The sequence below is a fragment of the Oratosquilla oratoria genome, chromosome 22, assembly GCF_046742065.1.
Source record: "Oratosquilla oratoria isolate Oo_2021 chromosome 22, ASM4674206v1, whole genome shotgun sequence".
Classification (NCBI taxonomy): Eukaryota; Metazoa; Arthropoda; class Malacostraca; order Stomatopoda; family Squillidae; genus Oratosquilla; species Oratosquilla oratoria.
The window spans coordinates 53,467,989-53,492,988 of record NC_134798.1 but is presented as its reverse complement, the minus strand read 5'-3'; the positions used below and the strand labels follow the sequence as shown (position 1 = coordinate 53,492,988).

At 44.0% G+C, this 25,000-nt stretch overlaps 2 protein-coding genes across 2 annotated transcripts in view; both read left to right on the top strand.

Annotated features, from left to right (window-relative positions):
* The window catches only part of LOC143037389 (uncharacterized), a 249,016-nt gene that overhangs the window by 143,155 nt on the left and 80,861 nt on the right, over window positions 1–25,000 (top strand). The gene's annotated exons all lie outside the window — the stretch shown is intronic.
* The window catches only part of LOC143037599 (uncharacterized), a 6,868-nt gene continuing 4,490 nt past the window's right edge, over window positions 22,623–25,000 (top strand). The window contains exon 1 of the mRNA XM_076206069.1: window positions 22,623–22,810. The gene's annotated coding sequence lies outside the window, so the exon portion shown is untranslated. The remainder of the gene's footprint in view (window positions 22,811–25,000) is intronic.

The following is a 25,000-nucleotide window of genomic DNA, read 5'->3' as shown; positions in this document are numbered from 1 at the left end:
GTCCCAACGAGTCACCCGAGTACAAAGTATACCAACGAGTCAGCCGAGTACAAAGTATACCAACGAGTCAGCCGAGTACAAAGTCCCAACGAGTAACCCGAGTACAAAGTCATAACTAGTTATCCGAGTACAAAGTCATAACTAGTTATCCGAGTACAAAGTCCCAACGAGTCACCCGAGTACAAAGTATACCAACGAGTCAACCGAGTACAAAGTCCCAACGAGTAACCCGAGTACAAAGTTCCAACGAGTCACCCGAGTACAAAGTATACCAACATTATTCGCCAATTCCAGTTTGTCATGTTCCTTCAACCTTTAAAAAAGTTGTTCATCTTTTTTCTTTTTTCACGTGTCCTTTGTATCTAAGTTCACTTATCTTTTCCAAGCTCGTGTTGTCACTTAATCCCTCAGTAGTTTTTAACTCCTTTTATACAGTTTCTGCTTAGAATCCAACACTTAAAAGGAGAAATAGAAAAAATTAAATTGTGCTAACTTATGGGTTAGATTAAACATGAGTTTTTCTTTCAACTACGAGTCATTTTTTTAAATTAACGTTTTCGGTTTTGTTTTGTTTTTCATCTACGTCTTCCATATGTCTAATCCTAATTCAATTTCTATCTTCTATTAGAACTTGTTTATGCTTATCTATATGGATACCATATTCTCTCGGCAGTTTATCAGCCTTACTGGTATATGCGTAACTAGAAGGGAAGTTTACGAAATGAACTAAATACTTAGTGTAATTGTCAGCTAGATATCCGATGAGCAGCCTGCATGTCAGGCCAGACCCACGCCAACACAGACAACCATGATGACGCGCAATCAAGCAAGCAAACTTGGAAGCCGCTTGCAATCAATATCGCTCCTTATCCCGGCATCGATTACTCCTTAAACTCGGGGGGTCTCTGCACCTGAAGGAGGGTTACCCTTATCGTAATACAACCCTCCATCGCCCGTCGACGACTGAGTGGGACTTGAACAGTCTCGGCTCCGACACTCACCACCTCGCTCGGCGAAGAACGAGAACGACGGAGTTCGAAGTGTGAAGAGGGTCGCCCTGATTCCTTGAAATACCGAATTCGCAATTTATAGATTTTGTTGTTGGACAGCCGGTGCGTCTGGACGGAAAAGGTCGTCAGGATGGAGGTGGTTCGGATTGGTCTGCTGGTGCGCATTGACGTCACGAGAGCTGATGCAGTCGTCCTGCTAACGTGGTCCCCCAACATACGTACATACATACATACATACATACATACATACATACATGCATACATACATACATACACACATGCAAACATACACACATACATATATGCATACATACATACACACGTCTATACATACATACATACATACACGCATACATACACACATACATACATACACGCATACATACATACATACACACATACAGTACATACAAATATGTATATACATTGAACCTTCCTTTCTTTCAAGAAGATATTAAGATTGTTAATGAGTGTGTTTAATTAAGTTTATTTGTATACAGATACAAAAAAAACTAAATGATAGAATTTAAGGTTCTATTTCTGCTCAAATCTGCTTCACTTCCTCATTTTCAGATACTAATTTGATAAAATTTAACAATTGTTCTTTTTACTGATTGGGACAACTTCGTTAATATAGGAAACGAAAAGACGAATATATATATATATATATATCTATATATATATATATATATATATATATATATATATACTGTATACATATATATTTGTCTCAATACCTGTAATCCTGAAGCACGAAGTATGAAATCCTTTGGAATTCACCTTCCAATTAACCGAAAACTTACCAGTTATCCGTAATGGTTGCAAAACTCGTCACATGTACCCGAAAAAAAACAGCATCACGTGATATATAGATTTAATAAAATAACAGGCAGGAATTGATCTTCCAATAGAATGATTAACGACTGGAATAGACTTAGTAACCAGGTAGTGAGCGCTGAAACTACCGGTTGCTTTAAGAGAAGGTTAGACAACTATGAGGATGATTGGTGGTAATGGTCATGGAACTACCTAGTGTAGGCCTTATGGTCTTTTACGGTCTTATTGTCCCAGTGATCACCTGAAGGTGAGCATGACTCATGCGGCCTCCACGTGACGCAATCAGCTGTGTGGTGTCACGCACACGGGTCGGATGACGTCATCTAGCCTGCACGGAGATACAACATTAATATATAGACACTGGGCACGACAAACAAGAATATGGCGGACAATCGTCTGGTGCGAGATACAGTAACACCTAGACAGCCTACTACGACAATAGAAGTGTTTATTTTCGTCCAGGCTAACTAGATTTGTTAGACTTAACCTTGTTCACCTAATGACTAAATATGGAGCTTGTATTTTAATTAGCGTCAGATTGAAACTCCTTCATCTTCCTCCTCTCTCTCTCTCTCTCTCTCTCTCTCTCTCTCTCTCTCTCTCTCTCTCTCTCTCTCTCTCTCTCTCTCTCTCTCTCTCTCTCTCTCTCTCATTACCCATCAGCTTGCTAGAATATTCTGATCTTACCAAGAACATAATATTATAAGTACGATCGAGTAGGTGCTGTGTCTTGCGACACTGCTTCTGACCCAGAGCAGTGGACAAGGTGCAGGGATGACCCGTCATTCAGGAGGTGCTAAGATAAGAGGGAGGGTGGAGGGGTGTGGAGTCTATTCAGTGATGGAATGGGTGGGAATGATTTTATGCCTTTTTCTGTTTGGCTACCCCCCTTGTAAGGGGGAAAAAGCCTTGGTATGTATGTATGTATGTATGTATACGATCGAGTAGGTGAGGTGGCGAAGGGGGGGGGAGGATTCTAGGAGCTTCTCCTGGCTGAATAAAACGATCGTATCGAACGCAAGTAGGAAATTAAAGATTCATGAGTTGTTAACGCAAGACCAGAGGACTTTTCTATTCACGAGAATGATGAAGATAAGTACGACAGCGAAGACCTAAATTGTGCTCCAAATGACTTTGTCATTCAGGATCAATAACCACCCCACCCCACCCCCTTTGAATTTGGTGTCACCAGATGTAACTACCACAATTCAACAGCTTTCTTCATAAAGACCCCAGGCACAAACAGGTAGGGTCTCGATCCAAACGACTTTCAGTCCGTGGATCGTCTCAAAGCTGAATAGAATATTTTCAAGTTTGATACGACACTGTCTATTCCGTAGGGTAACCGTATTGATGCTGATAGATTAATGGGGAATTGTTAATGACTATGGGGGGGGGAGGAGGATCCCCTCCAGAACCCAAACAGGATCATGTCGTTTATGCTTTAATGATTAACAGATCTCCAAGGGGGCAGTTACATGTGAACTACTTGCAAATACACGGAGAGTGAGTGTTCAGATTTTCAGATCCGGGACAATGACGGAGGAGGAAGAGGAGGAGGAGTCTGAAGAGGTGGAGGAAGATGAGAAGAAGAAGGAGGAAGAGGAGAAGGGGAGGAAGAGGAGGAGGAGGAGGAGGAAGAGGTGGAGGAAGAGGAGTTGGATGAAGAGGAGGTGGAGGAGGAGAAAGAGGAGGAGTAGGAAGAGGAAGAGGAGGAGGAGTAAGAGTGACGATGGTGATGATATAAATCCCGGTGCTTGTTAGGGCTTACACTTTACGATGTATCTTTAATAAATTCACTCGTTTTGCCTTACCCCGTTTAACACTCCTCTCGTCGCGCTGTGTTCAACTATTTATTCATTTGAACGACGGACACCAGGCTGAACAAGGCCCCTACCGGTCGCGACCACTTCCCAGGCAGATACACGGCTACTTGATTGGATTAGATTATTTTGCGATCGTCACGATAGGGTTGCAATGGAGCGATATCGTGTCAAGGGATAATGGAATGGTTGATGTGTTCTTGATTGATTGATTTATTTATTATCATTATCTTTTTTTTTTTTTATTCTTATTTATTTATTTTTATTTATTTATTTATCTATTTATTTATTTATCTTTTTTTCATGTGCTGTGGACGATGTAGACAGAGAATTAAATTACCATAAAGCCGAAGAAACCTATGACCCTTGCAGTACCATAGTCTACATTGTGGACGTGATTGTAGTAAACCAAAATCTATTTCTGTTCTATGTTACATGTTATGTACATATATCTGGTTTATTTGTTTACTTTTATCATTCTTTTCGGTTTGTCCGGCTTTGTGGATCTCGAGCCTCCAAAGATCACAAATACTGACTATATGCTAATAAGAACACGGGTACGTGTGTTCACTTATGCAAAGTAGACCACTTTGAAAAAAGAAACTAACGAAGCAGAGCGCTTTCGTATATTACATCCAGTGTGTGTGTGTTTACTTTTTGTACTAGATGTAATATACGAAAGCGCTCTGCTTCGTTAGTTTCTTTTTTCCAAGTGGTCTACTTTGCACAGACTATTTATCCAGCAACAGACATCTCCCATCAAACGATCCAAAATATGGAACAAAAACTTGCGGTTAGCATCAAGAGATTTTTTTTCTATTAAAGGACGGCTGTCGGACCGAAGAAGAAGAAAAATTTTGACTTTTTTTTTTTCTCGAAAACTTGTGCGTTCTGAAAAGTGTGCAGAGCAGTTCGAAAACTGGACTCCCGACTTAAAAGGCCGAGTTTCAGTGGGCGGAGTTCAGCACATTGCCTGAAGTCAAGGTCTGCGAACTGAGGAGGGGCTCGGAGAGTGGAAGGAGGTGGTCACTGCTTCATGGACCGGGAGGATCGTGGGAGTTTAACCTTTTGTAAATACATTCTAGCTGCCGCCAGGTGATTTTGCGATTTTATTCCTCCGAAGAAAAACCATCCGCGTTGTATTAACTTCAAGGGTTGTCTTCCAGAAATTTATTTCAGAAACTTGAGTCTCCATGGCCACTCTATCTATTGTCTTCCCTCTCTTAAGGATTATACAAGTCCTCCCTTAGTCTTGTATTCAAAAACAAAACGGACTCTGCACTCGTCCTCCCCTCTCCACCCCATGTTCCTCATGAAAGGTGGGCAAAACTTAAAGCTCCCTCTGTACCCCCGCAGGGCATTACCTTCCCCTCACTTCCCCTCCCCTCCCCTCCCCTCCCCTCCCCTCCCCCCCTCCCACTCCCTGCCTTCCCTCTCCCTGTCGTTCATTTAGTTGTTCACTCGTTCTTTTACTCGTTGAATCCATAACTCAATCGAATCGTTCTCGACGCCTTTCCTCTCCTCCTTTGGATTTTTCGTTCTCCTTTTATGTCAGCGTTCTAAACAGACAAATACACATGCGCGCGCATGTATGCACGCAAGTTCACACGCCCTCGCAAGCCTACATACACATACACACACACACAAACGTACATACACAATGTTCGACAGCTGATTCAACTGTCAAAGTTCAAGTTTCGACCAGAACTGGAAAATTCAGTATTGCTGCACTGCGAGCCGGCACTCCTTCTCCGGTGGGAAAGAAATTGGATGTGTGTGTGTGTGTGTGTGTGTGTGTGTGTGTGTGTGTGTGTGTGTGTGTGTGTGTGTGTGTGTGTGTGTGTGTGTGTGTGTGTGTGTGTGTGTGTGTGTGTGTGTGTGTGTGTGTGTGTGTGTGTGTGTGTGTGTGTGTGTGAGTGAGAGTATGCCTAAGTTCACAGCTTTACCTATATATTGGGCTATATACGAGTTCTGAGCTATCACCTGGGAGAGGAATAGCTGTTGATCATGAATACAATATGTGAGCAAAGACCGTTGTAAATCACATGCACACACATACACACACGTACGCACGCACACACGTGATCCAAAAATATAGTGAATTATACGAAGAGAAAGAGATAGGGATAGAAGCAGAGATATATCGTGTGTGTGTGTGTGTGTGTGTGTGTGTGTGTGTGTGTGTGTGTGTGTGTGTGTGTGTGTGTGTGTGTGTGTGTGTGCGTGTGTATGTGTATGTGTGAGAGAAATAAAAATATAAAGAAAGCAGATTTGGCGATCGAATCTTCTTACATTCCGAACACGCCGGACCAAGCGTATAAGATCTTTTCAATTTCCCAACTCGGTTCTGAATCCTTTCCGCCCCCACTTCCTTGTATTCCAGAGGAAACAACTTTTTTTATTTCCAAATTACCCATCATTCCCCCTCATTTCCTGGCGACGACTGCAGGCCGCAATTTGGCGCCATTCTCCCCATCCTCCAGACTTCCTATTGTTCGCATTTTTTTAAAACCGCAAACAGCGCCTCTCCAAACATCACCTCAAAAGATTTCATTCTTGGTTCCCTCAAGTGCTCTCTATACTTTTCGCGGCAACCACTAAGTTCTGGTTATGTTCCCTCCCCGACAAAGGGCAGCAGCTAGCAATAAAGGGCATAGGTTAGCGAGGAAAGGTGAGGAAAGGCTCTACCCGCGGTCTGTAAGGCCGGGGCGTCCTGAGAAGGCTGGTCGCCTAAGAAGGCCGGCCGTCTAAGAAGGCCGGCCTCTTTAAACAGCACCGTGCGAGACTGGAAACTCTTGGCAGCGCGGTAGGGGCTTTTAGAGCCTTTAGCCTGACACACACATGCGGATCAGTAGGCCACCCTCAACGTCCACTATTCAATAGGCACACCCTCCTGCCCCTCCCCCTCCCTTTCCCCGTTCCTTTTAGGATGCCTTCATAATGGAGCGTTGGAGTGAAATGACCAGGGAGCATGGGTACAGATCTGTAGTGCAGGAGCATGATGCTGTAACATAAAAAAGTATTTCTGGCATTCATATTTTCGTTACCGTTTCGATATTCAGCTTAAAATTTGTTGGTCACTCATTTGGGTCCCAGTGAGTTTTACATCAAGTTAGGGAACAGGAGTTGGTCTTTGAATATTGAATATTGAAGGTTCAATGATGGGGATAGGCCGGTGTTGGATCACAGGACCACATACAGAATAGAAACATTATACTTCTTCGCTCACTCAGAAGGCATTACAGACTACCTCTCATTAACGGACTAAAAGGGGGGGTAACGGTGTCCGTTGATGAGAATGATCCGTTGATTTGGAGTAATTTTTGGGTGGCATAATGATTGTACGCACTAAACAACAGCGCCAAAAACCCCGCAAACACAGAGCTAATCAACGTCCGTTCATGGGAAGTAGTACTGTACTTCTGTTTTCCAAATCTGTTCTATTCTTTTTTACCTTCCTCCCCCGACACACCTGTCCAAATACTTCCCCCCCCCCATTTCTAAAAACTTTTGCTCATATGTTTTCTTCTGGAATGTCTAAATCCTTCTCCTCGGTATTCCTGTTTGCCTCTTCTTTATTTGTGTATCTCAGTTTTTATTCCTCCGCCTTTCTTTCTCTAGGCATTATCCTGTTTTTAACAACTTTTGCGGAGGGGGCAGTGAAACTTGATGGAATTAAACTGGGGGAGAATTTTGCAGGTCAGCGTCAATTTTGTTTAAGAAGAAAGAAAAATAAACTGAACGGGCCGCACCTTGTCGTTAGAAATGTGACTCCAACATTCATTCTCCTTCATGTGTGAAAGGTACCCAAACATCATTTAACCGCTCAAAAATCGTTTAAAGAAAATTCCTATAGGTGATAGCATTATGGGTAATATCTATCATGTAAGAAAAGAAGTCACAAGATATTACATCATCAGAAAATTAAATTTATACATCTAATCTACAAATGGAGAATTTTTAGTCCTATATACCTTAAGGTAAAACCTAGGTCACCGGTATTTTCGTTCTCAAGAGACAGCCATATTTGACACGTCACGTTACTGACCCTAAGAAGATGTAACACACGGTGAAGATGCTCTAGGCGCGACATCAACGGCGTGACGTGAAGATAAGTATCATCACCTCGTGACGTTGCTGTGACGGGAGTAACAGTGATGACCCAATGGAACAAACCAAGGGAAAAGTGACGAGAGAGCAGAGAAGTGTTAAACACAAATCGTAGGAGTGTTTTTATAAAAAACTCGAATGACAATACCGCCCCAAGCCTGGAGAGAGTTCAAACAGATGTTGAGAATCGTTCTTCCTCTTCTGTAATCTCGCGTAGTGGCGTTTTCGGTTGTCTAAGTGGCGTTGCAATACATATAATTCACCAACGAACTGTCACTTGAAGGAGTGAAGGGAGGAAGTTGAGGTATAGCCCTCTAAGCCAGCGTTTCTCAACCTTTTTACCCTTGCGTAACCTTTAAAATAAATTGCATGTCTTACGGAACTCCTGCGCAAAGAAAAAAAAAAAAAAAAAAAAAAAAAAACCGCATATACCGCATCTTTCTCATTTTATTTTCATCGCAATAATAGGTTACATAGGATGATGCCTATATTACACTATTAGAATAACCAAGAATATGTCCGTGTTTAATTATATAACGTATATGAAATTAAATAAAAAATCAAAAGTGCATTAGATTATCTCACTTGTTCTCGCGGAACCCTTAGGGACCTTTTACGGAACCTTAGGGTTCCGGGGAACCCTGGCTGAGAAACGCTGCTCTAAGCACTAACATTTACCAGAAGTGCTCGTACGGAATCACTTGTGTCCAAAGCCTCAGCATTCATCCGAAAGGCCTTCACTGAGTTTGAAATCCAGTTAGGCGACTTTGTGTTATGGCACTAGGAAGGCACCTTCTCTCTTGTGTGGCACCTATGGCCACGCCCCTCCCCTTTTTTATGGACACTTACGTAAAAGGCAGTAATCCCATCGCCAACACCCTCAATGCTGTTACCCCGAGAGCAAAAGGAGAAAAGTTTTCGAGTTGGTCACCTGATTTGGTACGGGACCCGGGTAACTTAATAGACACCTGGTGATAGCACACGCGCGTGTGTGTGTGAGTGTGCGTGTGTGTGTGTGTGTGTGTGTGTGTGTGTGTGTGTGTGTGTGTGTGTGTGTGTGTGTGTGTGTGTGTGTGTGTGTGTGTTTGTGTTTGTTTATTACACCCTACCACCCTCTTCGACTTTCACTGCCTCCCCTCGCGGTTTGGACGTTACTCCCTTTTCCCCATTATACCTCTTCCCCAAAGGCTGACGGCTCTCCCTTCCTTGTCCTCCTCAGGGACGTCCCCCCTTCACAGTCCATTCGGTGGTCGCTTCCCCCCCCTCCCCCCTTTCTCTGGTGCCACGGCCAGGCGGTCGGATGAAAAGGCAGAGTTAGGTAAAAACCAATTTGCCCTCCAGGCTTCACCTCCCGCCTGAAGAACGTCTATTTGGCTTTTCATAGTTTCCTCAACTTCTCGACCACCCCTCTCCCACCCACCCACCCCCCTGGCCCTCCTACCAACACCCAGCTTCCACGCCCACACCCACACCTCTTCTCCACAGATCACTGTCTCCTTAGCTACCATACCTCGTCCACCAGTTTCGCCAATTCCAGCCTCTCACATGTAATCTCACATCGTTATTGTATAGCTTAATTGGCTGAACTCCATCCTGACTTGTCTCCCATCTACTAGTAATACTAAAAATTTGGCTTTTATAGTTTACCTTTTCTAATTTATTTTTTTCAACCGTACCCCTGGCCTTCCTCCTTATGCTCCTATTATTATTTGTACTATTTGCTTTATTCGTTTTATCACTATTTCTGTCTGTCTGTATATCTGCCTATCATTCTTGTTTCCTATCTTCACTCTGTATATGCACTACTCTCCCCTTAGCCCCTTCTCATCTTGTTAACCATTATGCTAACCTTGTACCTCCTCCTCATGTTATCCCTCTTCCTTTCCCTTCTCGTTTCTTCCGCGGTCCTACCACCCCTGCCCGAGTTTTAACCTCGGCAACGCTTCGTCTCAGTCACCTTCCACCCCCACCCCCGTCACCACCCCACCCGCGGCTCCACCTTTTACCATCCCGATACATGTTACCCTCTTCCACCTCTCCTTTTTGGCACGCCATAACTTTTTTTTCTTCTTTTTTGCGTTCTACCTTTGCCGTCATTTACTTCATCCTTCTCCTTCTCTCTTTCCAGTCACTCCTTCGTTGATGAATAATTGTCAAGCCCCACTCCACTCCACTCCTTATAATATACGTTGTACTTTCAGTTCCAAAATTCATGTAACCATCTTACTGTTTTCCATATGCAAAAATGTTCACTGTTGAGTTCCATGTATCTTTACACACGAGAAAATAGAGAAGATGGATATGATCACTCGATAATGTCACCTGTGGAATTTCGTACATGTGAATATTTGCGTACCATGAAGTTTGCACAAGTTCACATCCGAATTAAACAAAATCTTGAAAGTTTCATTTAACATCTAGTTTCAGACAAGTTAGATGTCTGGCTAGACGCTCAACAAGATCTTTGACTTGTTGATTCTGTTTGTTCACAAGACAACTTTATGAATGGGGATGACAGGTGGTAATGGACATGGAACTGCCTAGTGTAGGCCTCATGGTCTCTTGGAGTCTCCTTCATCATTATGTTCTTATTATTGTTCAAAATTGTTACAAGCGTTCATCATTTTTTCTCTGTTCTTATTAGTTCTTACGGATATTTTTTTAGATTAAATTTTCTTATAATTTGATCACTATTATGATGTATTTGAACTTTTTTCTTAATTTCTCCGAGAATTTCTTTTTTCATGGTCTCACTGTCTCATTACAGTCTCATACTATTTCTTCTGTATTTTCTTCGCTGATACGCTTCACCCTCCGTTTACGAGCAGCCTATAGCGCTTACACTTTACCTGCTCTACCTGTTGCACTTGAATGAATAATAATAATAATAATTGATAACGATGATAACGACAAACGATAAGTTTGCGCGACTGAAAATCCTGAAGTAATCAAACCATTACTTACACTTTTTTTTCTTCTTTTTTTTTAACCCCCATCGGCGGCGATGAGGTTTAATCAAAGACTCCGAAAGAACACGTCTGTATTCATGCACTTGGCTCCATTCTCTCCTCCATCTTCCTCCCCCTCTTCCCTCCGTCCCTCCACTTTCTCTTCTCACCTCTCCCCTCCCCCTGTGTCGCTCCTCATTAGATGTGCGTAATCAGAGCCCTGAAGGTAAAGTTTTCTTTTAACATAATTAGTTTTGCAGCTTTTGATGAATCGCTTCACCCTTTTCGTCTTTCGACCGAGGCGGGGCGAGACGGGGCGGGGCTTGGCGATATACCGCTGCCATCGGTAACTTTGCCCTCCGCCATTCGTCCACGGTAGATCACGGAATTAATCTTATTAACAGCAGTCGAGAGCAGCCAACCCCTCATCGAGGAGAGACGTCGGTAATTGCAGGAGGAGTGAAGGGAGGAGGTAAAAAGTGGAGGGGGGGTGGAGTGGGGAGGGGGGAGGGGAGGAGGGGGAGTAAGGAGGGGAGGAGGGGGAGAGGGGAGGAGGGGTGGGGAGGAGGGGAGGAGTGAATGGAGTGGAACGGGGAGGAATGGGGATGGGGAGGAGGGGATGGAGTGGTGATGGGGAGGAGGGAATGGAGTGGGAAGGGAGGAGGGGTGGAGGTAAAGGAGGGGTGGATGGGGAGAAGTGGAGTGGGAGGAGGGTACGGAGGGGGTGGACAGAGAAGGGAGGTGGTGGAGGGGAAGGAGGGATGGAGTGGGAGGAGGGGTAAGAGGCGGTGGGCATTGGAGGGAGAGGAGGGGGAGGGACGGAAAAAGGGGACAGGAGAGGAAGAAGAGGAGAGGAGAGAGCAGGAAGGGGAAGAGGAGATAGAGGGGCGGGAGGAGTACGAGAATGGAGGAAGAGAGGAGGTCGAAAATGGAGGAAGAGAAGGGAAGTGAAGGAGGAAAAAGGGCGAGGGGAAAAAAGAGGATAAGGGAGGAGGAGGAGGAGGAGAGAGAGGAGGAGGAAGAGGACAGAAGAAACAAGGTGAGGAAGGAGAGAAAGAGGAGTAGGAGGAGAAAGAGTGAAGGATATATAGAGAGAGGATTAAGAGGAGGGAAAATGAAGAGAAGAAGAATAGAGAGTAAGAGAAGAGAAGGAACCGGAGGAAAGATGGCGAGGAAGCTGGTAGGTGCCTGAAGACTGTAAGATGACAGAAGGTGTTGCACTGAAAGAACAGACAGGCTGGCAGGCTGGCTGGCAGGCTGGCTGGCTGGCAGGCCGCCCGGCAGACTACAGGGCGTCACAAAGGCCAGAGAGTAAACTCAGGGAAATAAAAGCTGGAAGGATTCATTTTACACTGGAAAAGAATTTTGGACTCAAAATTTCTTGAAGGCAATCATGAACTGATACGGCATACTTGACGCCCATAGAGGGTTTCCATACAGGGTCTGCCATAACGTTGGTTAGTTTTACCTTCGTTCTGTTTACAAGGACAAAATATCTACTAACGAGGGAAAACGAGCCAATCGCCCCTGTGATTACAAAAACAAATGCCCAGATGCCATAACCGTGCGTTTGCCCCCCAAAGATTTTATTTCTCTAATGTTGAAGACACAAGCGGCCCGTACGCGATCAATTATATTGCGCAATTTCATTGTCAATACTCTGAATTGACAATGAAATTGCGCAATATAATTGATCGTGTATGGGCCGCTTAAGGTGACTTGCGTTGGACGTGATGATGATGGTTATTGCTGTTGAATTAATTTCTTATTTTGTATTTGGTGGTGAGTTTTGATGGTGGTGATAGTGATGGTGGTGGTGGTTGTGATGATGGTGGTTGTGGTAAGTGGTAGATGGTAGGCGGTGGTATGTGGTAGGTCCTGTGGGAGTTGGTTTCAGGAATACGTCTTCCATCATCTGTTTCCCTCATCACTTTCACTGAAGTCGTGACGACAAGAATCACTTCCAAAGTTTAGGTAAATATAACAAATAGCCCAGTAAGGAAAAAATATTTTTTTATTAAAACATTATCTAATTACGATGATTATAATAAAATATATCAGAGATTAACCATATCATCAATTAAATGATAATAAGCCAATAACGTAAGAAAGATATAGTAATGATACCTTTGACAAAATATAATTGCCTTGAAGATTATTCATTATTAAAATGTGCATCAAATATTTCAGAATTAATGATTTTGAGAATATTGTTAGAAAAAGATTATTATTAATGATTTTGGTAATAACTCCGGTGATGACATCTTACGATGAATACCCACATTCCTTTATCACGTTTCCACTCCGGAGGAGGAGGAAGAGGAAGAGGAAAGGAGGAGGGGAGGAGAGGAGAAATATTGTAATTAGGAGGAAAACGAGAAGGAAGAAAAATCATAAAAATGATGACCAGGAAGAATTTGATGATAGAGAAGAAGATGAGGAGAAAATGGCGATGGTAATGATGATTGTGATGTCGTCGATTTAGAAGTCTTGCTAGGTCACGTGACTTCAGACTTACTTTCTTCAGCGGGACAGAGATTCACGTCTGCTGGAAAACTTCTTGAACTCTTGTTTTTTAAGGTGCAATTCACTGGCTTAATCACATGAAAGTCATATCCACACGACGATCGTATTTAAAGCACAACACACGCAGACGCCTTATGAACAAAACCCTTAAAGTGACAAGACACTAACGGTGGTACTCTTAAAAAAAATATTTCCTTGTATAAATCTTTCCTTATATAAATCTTATATATAAATCCTTGGAAGGGAAAGATTTTTTCTTAAGAATACCACCGTAAGAATCTTACAGTGGTATTCTTAAAAAATATTTTCTTATATAAATCTTTCCTTATATAAACCCTTGGAAGGGAAAGAATTTTTTTTCAAGAATACCACCGTAAGCTTCTGTTTACTAGACACGTTTTCTACCTCGACCCGTCCCATCGTCACTAGAGCCAGCCTACAAAATCACATTTTTTTTAATCATTGACACGATTTGCCTTAGCAGCAGCAAGCCACACCTGTCATAGCAGATATCACGTTTGATGCTAAAGCCACTAGGACACCTTTGATAAGACCGATTTCCTCTAATAACTCCTTTAAACAAACACTTCGAAAATTTTTCGTAAACTTGGGTCGATCTGTTTTGCCCGAGCAAAGACGACAAGACAGCTCACCCCCTCTCTTTTGCCTCACCTCTTCCCGACCCCAAAGCGCTCTTCTTCCCTCCTCTCACTCCCTTCCTCCCTCTCTTCCCACACACCTCCTTCTCCTTCTCCTCCTTCTTCTCCTCCTCCTGCTCATCCACTTCCTCCTTCTCCTCCTCCTCATCGATATTGCCTCCATTCTGTTTCCAATACGCTTTACATTTCAAAACTTTGCCCTTGAACTCCTCTGTCACCTCTTCCCACGCTTTCCCATCTTTTCATTTACACACTCCTCCTCCTCCTCTTCCTCCTCCTCTTTCTCTTCTTCCTCCCCAACCACCACGACCTCCTCTTTATCCTGGACCTCATTTTACCTCTCCTCCTCCTCCTCTTCGTCCTCCTCATCCTAACACTTTCCCTTCTCTTCCTCCTCACCTTCCTTCTCTTTATCCTCTTCTTCCTCTTCGTCCTCTTCCTCCCTTTCGTCCTCTTCACCCTAACCCTCCTCCCCCTCCTTTTCTCCTCCTCCTTCTCCTCCTCATCTCCACAATGCTTTACTTCATACATTTCCTTCTATCCCTCTTCCATTCTCTTACTTCTTCACTTCTCCTCCCGAACCCTCGTACCTCTTCTTTCAGCCTCCTCCTCCTCCTCTGTGTCTTCCTCCTCCTCTGGATCTTCCTTCTCGTCCTCTGGGTCTTCCATCTCATTCTCGGGGTCTTCCTTCTCGTCCTCTGGGTCTTCCTTTCTCGTCCTCTGTGTCTTCCTTCTCATCCTCTTCTGGGTCTTCCTTCTCATTCTCGGGGTCTTCCTTCTCATCCTCTGGGGTCTTCCTTCTCGTCCTCTGGGTCTTCCTTCTCATCCTCGGGGTCTTACTTCTCATTCTCGGGGTCTTCCTTCTCGTCCTCTGGGTCTTCCTTCTCGTCCTCTGGGTCTTCCTTCTCATCCTCGGGGTCTTCCTTCTCATCCTCGGGGTCTTCCTTCTCATCCTCTGGGTCTTCCTTCTCGTCCTCTGGGTCTTCCTTCTCATCCTCTGGGTCTTCCTTCTCATCCTCTGGGTCTTCCTTCTCGTCCTCTGGGTCTTCCTTCTCGTCCTCTGGGTCTTCCTTTCTCGTCCTCTGGGTCTTCCTTCTCGTTCTCGGGGTCTTCCTTCTCGTCCTCTGGGTCTTCCTTCTCGTCCTCTGGGTCTTCCTTCTCGTCCTCTTGGTCTTCCTTCTCGTCCTCTGTGTCTTCCTTCTCGTCCTCTGGGTCTTCCTTCTCATCCTCGGGGTCTTCCTTCTCATCCTCGGGGTCTTCCTTCTCATCCTCTGGGTCTTCCTTCTCGTCCTCGGGGTCTTCCTTCTCATCCTCTGGGTCTTCCTTCTCATCCTCTGGGTCTTCCTTCTCGTCCTCGGGGTCTTCCTTCTCGTCCTCTTGGTCTTCCTTCTCGTCCTCTGGGTCTTCCTTTCTCTTCGCTTTCTTGCTTCCCTGCCCCCACCGATATCTCCATCATCCCAGTTGACGCATTTCCAAAGACCATGAAATTAGTTACCGTCCCCTTTACACCAATATCACCAGCATCACCACCATTATCACCAGCACCACCTCCATGACCACCACCACCGCGACGACCATCACCACCACCACCATCACCACCACCACCACCACCAACACAGTAATGGACAGAAGAACAACAGCATCCGTTTTCTGTAAGCTTTGCCTGCTTAAAGGACACAACTCCTGCTTCTGCTGGCAGCAGCCTTGCCTCAGCAGATGACCCAATCAGGAGGTCACACCTGCTGATCAACCGCTGCTAACGCCTTCCACCTTCTACTCGTAACCTCGGTCCGCTGATGTCACATCCCGAATCACGCGGCCGAGATTCACGCATACACAATGCCGCCTAGGGAGGAGGACGAGGAGGAGGAGGAGGAAGAGGAGGAGGAGGAAGGTGAGGAGGGGGAGGAATAGAACGAGGAGGAGAAGGAGAAAGATAAAAAAGAAGAAGGAATAGGAGGAAGGACAGGAGGAGGAGGAGGAAGAGGAGGAGGGATAGAACGAGAAGGTGAAGAAGGAGAAAGATAAAAAGAAGGAGTAGGAGGAAGGACAGGAGAAAGAGGAGGAGGAGGAGAAAGATAATGACAAAGATAAGGAGGAGGAGGAGAAAGAAGAAAATATCACAAAATAGAGTGTTGAGAAAGGGTGTGGGGTGTGTGTGTGTGGGGGAGGGTGCCAGCAAGCCATTTCGAGGGGTGAACTAATATGGACGCAAAGCGGCAAAGCATGTCCAGGAAAAATGGGGAAATGTGCAGCGAAAGGGGGGGGGGGAAATCGTGAATTAGGTGGCGGGAGGGATGTAGGGCGGCCACTGCCGGGAAAGGGAAAGAAAAATAGTCCGCTGGAGAAAAAGATTAAAATGAAAGCCGATGGGCAGTGTGTGTGTGGGGGAAGAGAGAAAGAGGAGAGAGAAGGAAAGAAAAAAGAGAGAGGCAGAAACAAAGAGAGAGACAGAGAAAGGGAAGAGAGAGAGAGACGCAAAGACAGACAGGCACGGACAAACAGAGAGACAGACGTAGATTGCGTTTGTGCGTGTGTCTATGTGTCCCCGTCCACGTATAAGAAAGAAAAAATGAAAGTAAGTGAATGAAGAACGTAATACAAGACTGGAGAAATAAAGAACACCATTTCTGAACACACAGATACATCAGACCAGATGAAACAACTTAACAGGAAAAGGTTTTAGGAAGTATATGTATATATGTAAAAACCAGTTATTATTTTGTATATAGAGTATCATTCGGGGATTGAGGAGTGAAGCTTCAGAAAAGGACCGAGGAAGAAGGTCCCACTTGTGGCAGCACCTCGAAGACCTAACCTTTGGTAGGACGAAGTGTCTGCAAGGGCAACACGAAGAGGAGCGAGTGCAGGATCGAGAGAACCAGAGGACTCGAACCGATGTGAAAGGAGGGAGCGAGAGGGGGAGGAGGGGAGGGGAGGGAGGGAGAAGGTTCGCGAGACAACGAAGAAAGAATCCCAATGAAAATTCCGAGTGACGAGAAGAGTGAAAGGAAGATGAAGAATGACCATTTGCGTCCGGGAGAGATTGCCGGCCACAGTCGAAAGAGATGCAGAAAGGGAGATAAAAGGAGGAATGGGACGAGGTGCCTGTCCCGGGGTGGGAGGAGAGGCCTAGAGTGTCTGACGATAGACCGAAGAAGGTCAGGTTGGAAGAACAGGAGGGTCAGGAAGAGCGGCAAAGCGAAGAAGTTTATAATGTGGAAAGATATGCAAAGGGTGAGAATGTGATAAGGGCGGAGGAAGGCCGTAAAAGGCGGCGTAGCAAGGAGAGGAAATACAACTGATGAAGGAGGATCGAGGAGAGAAAACGGAGATTAATTCGAGAGGTCAGGGGACGGGAAAGTATCGGAGGCGTCAAAGAAAAACAAAAATAGAAGAGAGTTGGAAGGAGGGAAAGAGGGAGAGAAAGAGGGATGAAGGGAGAGAGCCAGGGAGAGAAGGAGGGAGACAGGGAGGGAGGCAGGGAGGGAAGGAGGGAGAGAGTGAAGAAGAGAAGGAGTGAGGAAGAGATGGAGGGAGGGAAGGAGGGGTAGACGTTTTGGCAGAAGCACCATACGGAAGGAGCTTAAAGGACATTAACTGCCCAGTACAGTGGGACATTTGTGTACGATTTAGTCGTGAAAAACTCCGAGCGATTCTATCGTATAGGTCGGATTCCGACATAAAACGGAGTTTCGATTTGCTGCTGAATACACTGGAAGACTCGAGGAAGTGTAGGATTTTTTTTTTTTTTTTTTTAATTGTTTCGTCTCTGAAGTGAAAACGAAGGGAATAACAATCAGTGAAGTGTTTTAGGTTGCAAGGGATATTTGCTCAAGATGTTGTACCGGTTTGATTAATCTTTTGAAAAACGTCAACCGCACGATCTAGGATGTCTTGATATCTAAGAATCTTTGTGAGTATAGGTCTTAGTTTCCACGAGTAGATTATATGCAATGAGGCGATGTCTGGTGATTAAAGAAAGAAGGGAAGAGGAGGGAGAAGGAGAAGAGCAAATGTCGATGAGAGAAAGAGAGAGAGAGAGAGAGAGAGAGAAAAAGAGAGAGAGAGAGAGAGAGAGCTAGAAAGAAAGACAGACAGCCAGATAGTGAGAGAGGGAGAGAAAGACAGACAGACAGAGATAGAGAGGGAGAGAGAGAGAGAGAGAGAGAGAACGAGAGCGCGAGACGGTGGAAGAAAGTAAGTTACCTCCCCATCTTATGGCGTTTTGTGTTTCTGTAGTCTACTCCGTAGCCGAGCTTAGAACTCGGATTTAGACCCACTTTTTTCATTTTTATGTTTTTTTTTTTCTTATCTTCCACCACCCCACCACCCCCACCCCCTTCTCGATGCTCCTTCAGGTTATGAATTTCAGATCTTGTTTGCTCAATCTCTTAAGGCAGAAGAAACGTTCGGAAAAAGGACAGCTTAGACGTTTCAACGTTTGGGAAACGTTTGTTTTGGTCGTTTCCCCTCTTTTCCCTCGACATAGTTACTAACTCGGTTTAACTGTCTCAGCAAGACGTTTGCTCACATTTCTCATAATTCCTTTGTGAGTTATCCTTTTGTGGGTATTTTACTTCGACAAGCAACTGATGTGTGTATATATATATATATATATTTATATATATATATATATATATTTTTTTTTTCCGAGAAAAGTCTAGACGTATTAGTGCTATGAGTTGTACTTCACTAGCGCTTCAATCTTTATTGACGTTCTCGCTTCGCTGTAGAGCGTACCCTGGTGTAAACACTGAACTAACACGGTGGTAACATTTTACCTTGAAAGTTATTATGCAATTTGCATCATGTCCCATCGTGTGAAACGAACAATCCTGTCTACTGTTTTCAGCTGAATGTGTATTTTCTAGATGAGCTGCAGCCTTGTTTTAATCTTCATTTTTTCCCCCAGTTTGATTATATTGCGAATACTGTACCCACACACGCAATCACACTCACATTGCGCGCGCGCGCGTGTGTGTGTGTGTGTGTGTGTGTGTGTGTGTGTGTGTGTGTGTGTGTGTGTGTGTGTGTGTGTGTGTGTGTGCGTGCGTGTGTGTGTGTGTGTGCGTGTGTGTAATTCACCATGGTCTTGTATCACGTTATCAGACTCGTGATCGGCAGCTATTTCCCTGCCGAAAGAGAGATCAGAGCTCATATGATCGATCTGTGGGTAATTTCTGTGAACTTACACGCACACACACACCCAACTCCCCGTCCATGAGAGTTGGAGTAACGACTCGCAGCGCAGTGATACTGAAATTGATTCAGCACTGGGCGGGATTCGAACCCGGACCTCCGTAGTGGCAGCCGGGAACTCTACCAACCGCGTCACGAGTTTGTGTGTGTGTGTGTGTGTGTGTGTGTGTGTGTGTGTGTGTGTGTGTGTGTGTGTGTGTGTGTGTGTGTGTGTGTGTGTGTGTGTGTGTGTGTGTGTGAGTGTGAGAGTGAGAGAGAGATTCACTACGGCCTTAAATCACGTGCGGAACTCTGGACTGACAGCTACTACCCTTCCAGATGAGAGCCCATAGGTCATACATGGCCTGGTCTCAGTGTGTGTGTGTGTGTGTGTGTGTGTTTGTGTGTATTCACCTCGGATCTGCTGCAGTCTCTGTCGAGACAGCCAGACACCACCCTACGGCAGTGAGCTCAGAGCTCATTATTTGCCGATCTCTGGGTAGGTCTGAGACCACTCACACACAACACACCGGGACAGCAAGGTCACAACTCCTTGACTAACGTCCCGTACCTACTCGCTGCTAGGTGAACAGGGGCTACAAGTGAAAGGAGACAAACCCAACTTATCTCCGCCCGACCGGGGAATCGAACCCCGGTTCTCTGGCTTGTGAGGCCAGTGCTTTACCAATCCGCCACCGAGCCGTGTGTGTGTGTGTGTGTGTGTGTGTGTGTGTGTGTGTGTGTGTGTCCGTGCGCGCGCTCATCAGTGGAGTGTGAATGGAATTCTGGCGCTCTTGTTCGAGTTCTTCACTCACTCATTTTTTTTGTCTTGTCTTAGCCCTGAAAGGTTTCACATCCATTTGTAGCTTTTGTGGCGTCACAAGAGCCATCTCGCCCATTTCCATTTCCGAGTTGTAACCTAAAGTAATTAGAACCTCTACATCTCGCATTGCATTTACTTGTATACTTCGTTTTTTTTTTTTTTTTTTTTTTAGTAACAGGTCCTTGGGAACACGTCTTTGAGGGCAACGTGTCTGATTCTCTAGACCTCTTTAAAAACCAATTTACTTTCATCATATTCTTCCCTCGTCATTCCAACTTAGAAGCTCAGCGTAAGAGTGTTTTTTTTTTTTTTTGACATTTAAGTTCTTATGAGTCTTTCCATTTTCTGTTTTTTTTTTTCTTCAGTCGTTTTTCGTCTTTTTTCATCACCATCATCATCACCTTCCCCTTCCTGTTTTGCCTCCCTGCCCTACCCCTCTCCTTCCCTTTTCCCCTTCCCCCCTCTCCTTTCCCCCCTCTCCTTTCCCCTCCTCTTCTTTCCCCTCCTTTCCCTTGCCCTTTCTCCTTCCCCCTCCTCTCCTTTCACCTCCTCTCCCTTCCCCTTTCTCCTTCCTCCTCTCCCTTCCCCTCCTCTCCCTTCGCCCCCGTCCCCTTCCCCTCCTCTCCTCTCCCCTCCTTTCCTTTCCCCCCGTCCCCTTCTCTCCTTTCCCCTCTTCCTCTCTCAATATCGCTCGTTTCTTCTCTGCCCTCACCGGTGCCCCTCGACTGTACTTAGTCCCCTTCCATAAACGGGCTTTCTCTCCCCACAATTGTTCCCCGACCCCATCCTCACCTCCCCCCTCTCCTCATCCTTGCTGTCTTCCTCCCACCCTTCCTCACTCTACACCTTACCTGTCTCCCCATTTCCTCCTATCCTTTTCTAGTCCTTTATTTTTTCTTCTTCTTAAAATTAGCTTTTCCCTCCGCATCCTCTCATCCCACTCCCTGTTTACCATCCCCATTTTTTTTTCTCACTTATTCATCCTCTTCTTCATTTTCTCTATTCATATACTGATTTTCCTTATTCTCGTTTCCCCCCATTCGTCCTCTACTCCCACCTCACTCCATTCCTTTGCATGTGTGCAATTGCGGCCTCTGGATAATGCAATCTGAGGTTTTCAAGATTCAATTGTCCCTGTGACGTCAGAGTTTTTATTTGGTTACCATTTTCAACTTTATATATATATAATATATATATATATATATATATATATATATATATATAACCCATTGTTTAAAGATGCGGGTTTTAGATAAAATGTGTATTTAATAGTTCAGGCATACGAAAACACGATTTTTTCTCTCTTACACACACACACACACATGCATATATATATATATATATATATATATATATATATATATATATATATATATATTTATATCACATTTTTTATAGTTGCGGGTTTTAGATCAAATGTGTATTTAATAGTTCAGGCATACGAAAACACGATTCTCTCTCTCTCTCTCTCTCTCTCTCTCTCTCTCTCTCTCTAACACACACACACACACATGCATATATATATATATATATATATATATATATATATATATATGTATATATAACAAAATGTTATAAAGGAAGAGCATGCCGACAGGGGACCGTTTGGTCCATAATTAGGTCGGATGCGAAAAGGAATAATAGATGAATAAGTAAGTGAATAAATGAATAAACAAATTGATGAATAAATAAATAGAAAATATAGAGATATATGATAATAAGTATGAGCTCCGAGCTCACTTATTATATGATCTACGGGTAATGCTTAGTTGACCATCCCCAAGCACCATCCAACTCCATCGTTATAAGAGTTGGAGTGCCGGCTCGAAGTGTAGCAGTGCTGAAATAATTACAGCCCTGGACGGGAATCGAACTCTGACCACCGGATTAGAACAATACCACTACATCCTTAAGCCGTGCGTCTATGTAATTCACCACCATGATTCACCATGGTCTTGGATCACGTGTTGGACTCGTGATCGACAGCTATTTCCTTCCCGGAACAAAGCTCAGAGCATGTCTATGACCGATCTATGGGTACTGTGACCTTACACGAACACACACACCCAACTCCCCGCTCATGAGAGTTGGAGTAACAACCCGCAGCGCAGCGATACTGAAACAATTTCAGCCCTGGGCGGGAATCGAACCCGGACCGCCGCAGTGGCAGCCGGGAACTCTGCCAGCTGCGCCACGAGTTGTGTGTGCGTAAGTATGTGTATGCATTTTATCTACTATTTACCTATTTGTAGTACACATGAAAGTAGCAACACTCATGGGGTCCTGTCTCTTACTGTGTGTGTGTGTGTGTGTGTGTGTGTGTGTGTGTGTGTGTGTGTATTCACCTTGGTCTTTGGTCTTTGGATCACGTGTTGGACTCGTGATCGACAATTATTTCCCTCCCGGAAGAGAACTCAGAGTTCGTATGACCGATCTATGGGTAATGCTCCCAACTCCCCGCCCACGAGAGTCGGAGTAACAGCCCGAAGCGCAGCGATGCCGAAATAATTTCAGCCCCGGGCACGATTCGAACCAGGTACTGACGCACCTCTGTGCTGACAATCCAGTACTCTATCAACCGCGCCACCGAGTAGTGTGTGTGAGTGTGTGTGTGTGTGTGTGTGTGTGTGTGTGTGTGTGTGTGTGAGAGAGAGAGAGAGAGAGAGAGAGAGAGAGAGAGAGAGATTTTGCCTATACAAAGAAAAAGGCGTGATTACTCGCCCGACCGGAATCGCTCGGAGTAAGACGTCACCATGACGTCATATCCTTGGTTGTGGGGTAGTCCGGTTGCCTTCTCCCCCCGGCGCCAAATCCCGCTGCGACGGCATTCAAGACAGATTCATCTGTGTTGCCTCAAGACTTTGAACCGCAAACACGTTCGACACAAGAAAAGGTGAGCGCTTAGTCGATTTTTCCACATGTTGCCACGCCGAGGTGACACGGTAGAGACGAGTGACAGGAGTTTAAAGTGATGTTCACTCTACTATACGTATATATATATATATATATATATATATATATATATATATATATATATATATATATATATATATATACATATGCAATAAAAACACTAGGAGCGTTTGTTCACAAATGCATAAGTAACCACTAGGAAAAGTAAACTAACGAAGCAGAGCGCTTTCGTGTAATTACATCTTCAGTGCAGATACAAAGAAGGAATTATGAAATGAAGAAACAAGGTACAGAATATATGACAGTAAAGAAGGCATTCGGAGAGGTAGTGGAAGAAGTACACGTGACGGACGTTTGAACCGTCCAGGTAACCAACAAGTATGGGACAACTGCTCATAATATATATTATAATTTAAATAATTTTGAAATTTCAAAATTATTTAAATCGTAATATAAATATAATATATAAATATAATATATATCATAATTTAAATAATTTTGAAATTTCAAAATTATTTAAATCGTATTATAAATCATGAGCAGTTGTCCCGTACTTGTTGGTTACCAGGACGGTTCAAGCGGCCGTCACGTGTACTTCTTCCATTACCTCTCCGAATGCCCTCTTTACTATGTCATATATTCTGTACCTTGTTTCTTCATTTTATAATTCCTTCTTTGTATCTGCACTGAAGATGTAATTATACGAAAGCGCTCTACTTCGTTAGTTTACTTTTCCTAGTGGTTACTTACGCATATTATATATATATATATATATATATATATATATATATATATATATGTATGTATGTATATGTATATATGTGGGTGTATGAGCTGGGGTCGCGTAATATGTGGAAAGAAAATTTAATATCAAGTATATGACCAATAACGTTCCGCCGAGATCCGGTGACCGTAGCAGCTGGTCTGGATTTCATAACAGGGTGATTTTCCAACACGTGTAAGAACTATTTTCAGTCACAATTTTCCCTGTTCTACAACTGGTCTTCAGGCGATTTTAATCGGTCGATGGAATTGCCTGTAGAAGCTCCTCTGGACCACAGGGAAGTGATCGATTGTAATTCGGAGATGAAGCCAAGATCCAGGGAGATTTGAGCGCAGAGACATCTCCGAACGCGCACACTAAGAACCAAGACGTCCTCAGAATTGTACCCATACTTATTGTATTGAGATTTTCTATTTTATGCTAGTTGGAAATTAAATTTTGCTTATAAATCTTAGACCAAAAACCCACCGCTGCAGGAAAGATAAAACAAAACCACTAGAGTATCCGTCAACGATCCTGCAGCATGTCCGTTTGAAATTCTGTTTCCAGCGTTTTTTATCTGGTGATGTGTTTAAAAGAAAATCTAATAAGTATGATAAAGAGAAATACAGCACTTGGAATCCAACTATTTTTAGAAAATTAGAAAACAAATTTGTTAGCACAGCAGAATTTGTAAAAAATAAAAGAAAATATTTGACGCCTAAGAATGAAAATGATTAAATGTCGCTCCCATACCAAAATAGGGGCATTCGCAGACCCCAGTCTTACACCAACCTAACGCCACAAGAGCGCAGGCCTACCAACCTAACGCCACAAGAGCGCAGGCCTACCAACCTACTAAGTATTTCAGCGGCTTTGACCCATCGCTTTTCGCTCATATTTCCGAAATAATCATTCACATCAGCATGGTATATTAGCACAGCCTAATTCACACCCTGCGCTAATTTTTGACGTTATAGTGCATTCACGAGTGTATTTAATTACGGTGTTTACTCTTGATATTAAGTGTGTCGTAGCCGACACCCGTGAAGTAAATCGAACAAGTGAATTTGGGATACACGAGGTAGTTTGTGATGTTGTCAAGACTTCACCTGTTTGATTTACTTCACGGGTGTCGGCTACGACACACTTAATATCAAGAGTAAACGCCGTAATTAAATACACTTGTGAATGCACTATAACGTCAAAAATTATGGCAGGGTGTGAATTAGGCTGTGCTAATATATCATACTGATGTGAATGGTTATTTCGGAAATATGAGCGAAAAACGATGGGTCAAAGCCGCTGAAATACTTAGTAGCTCGCTTCACATTGCCGGGTTAGTATCCCCGAGACCCAAGAAAGTTACGAAGTTAGTAAGTTAACCTAATCTATCTGTGTATATCA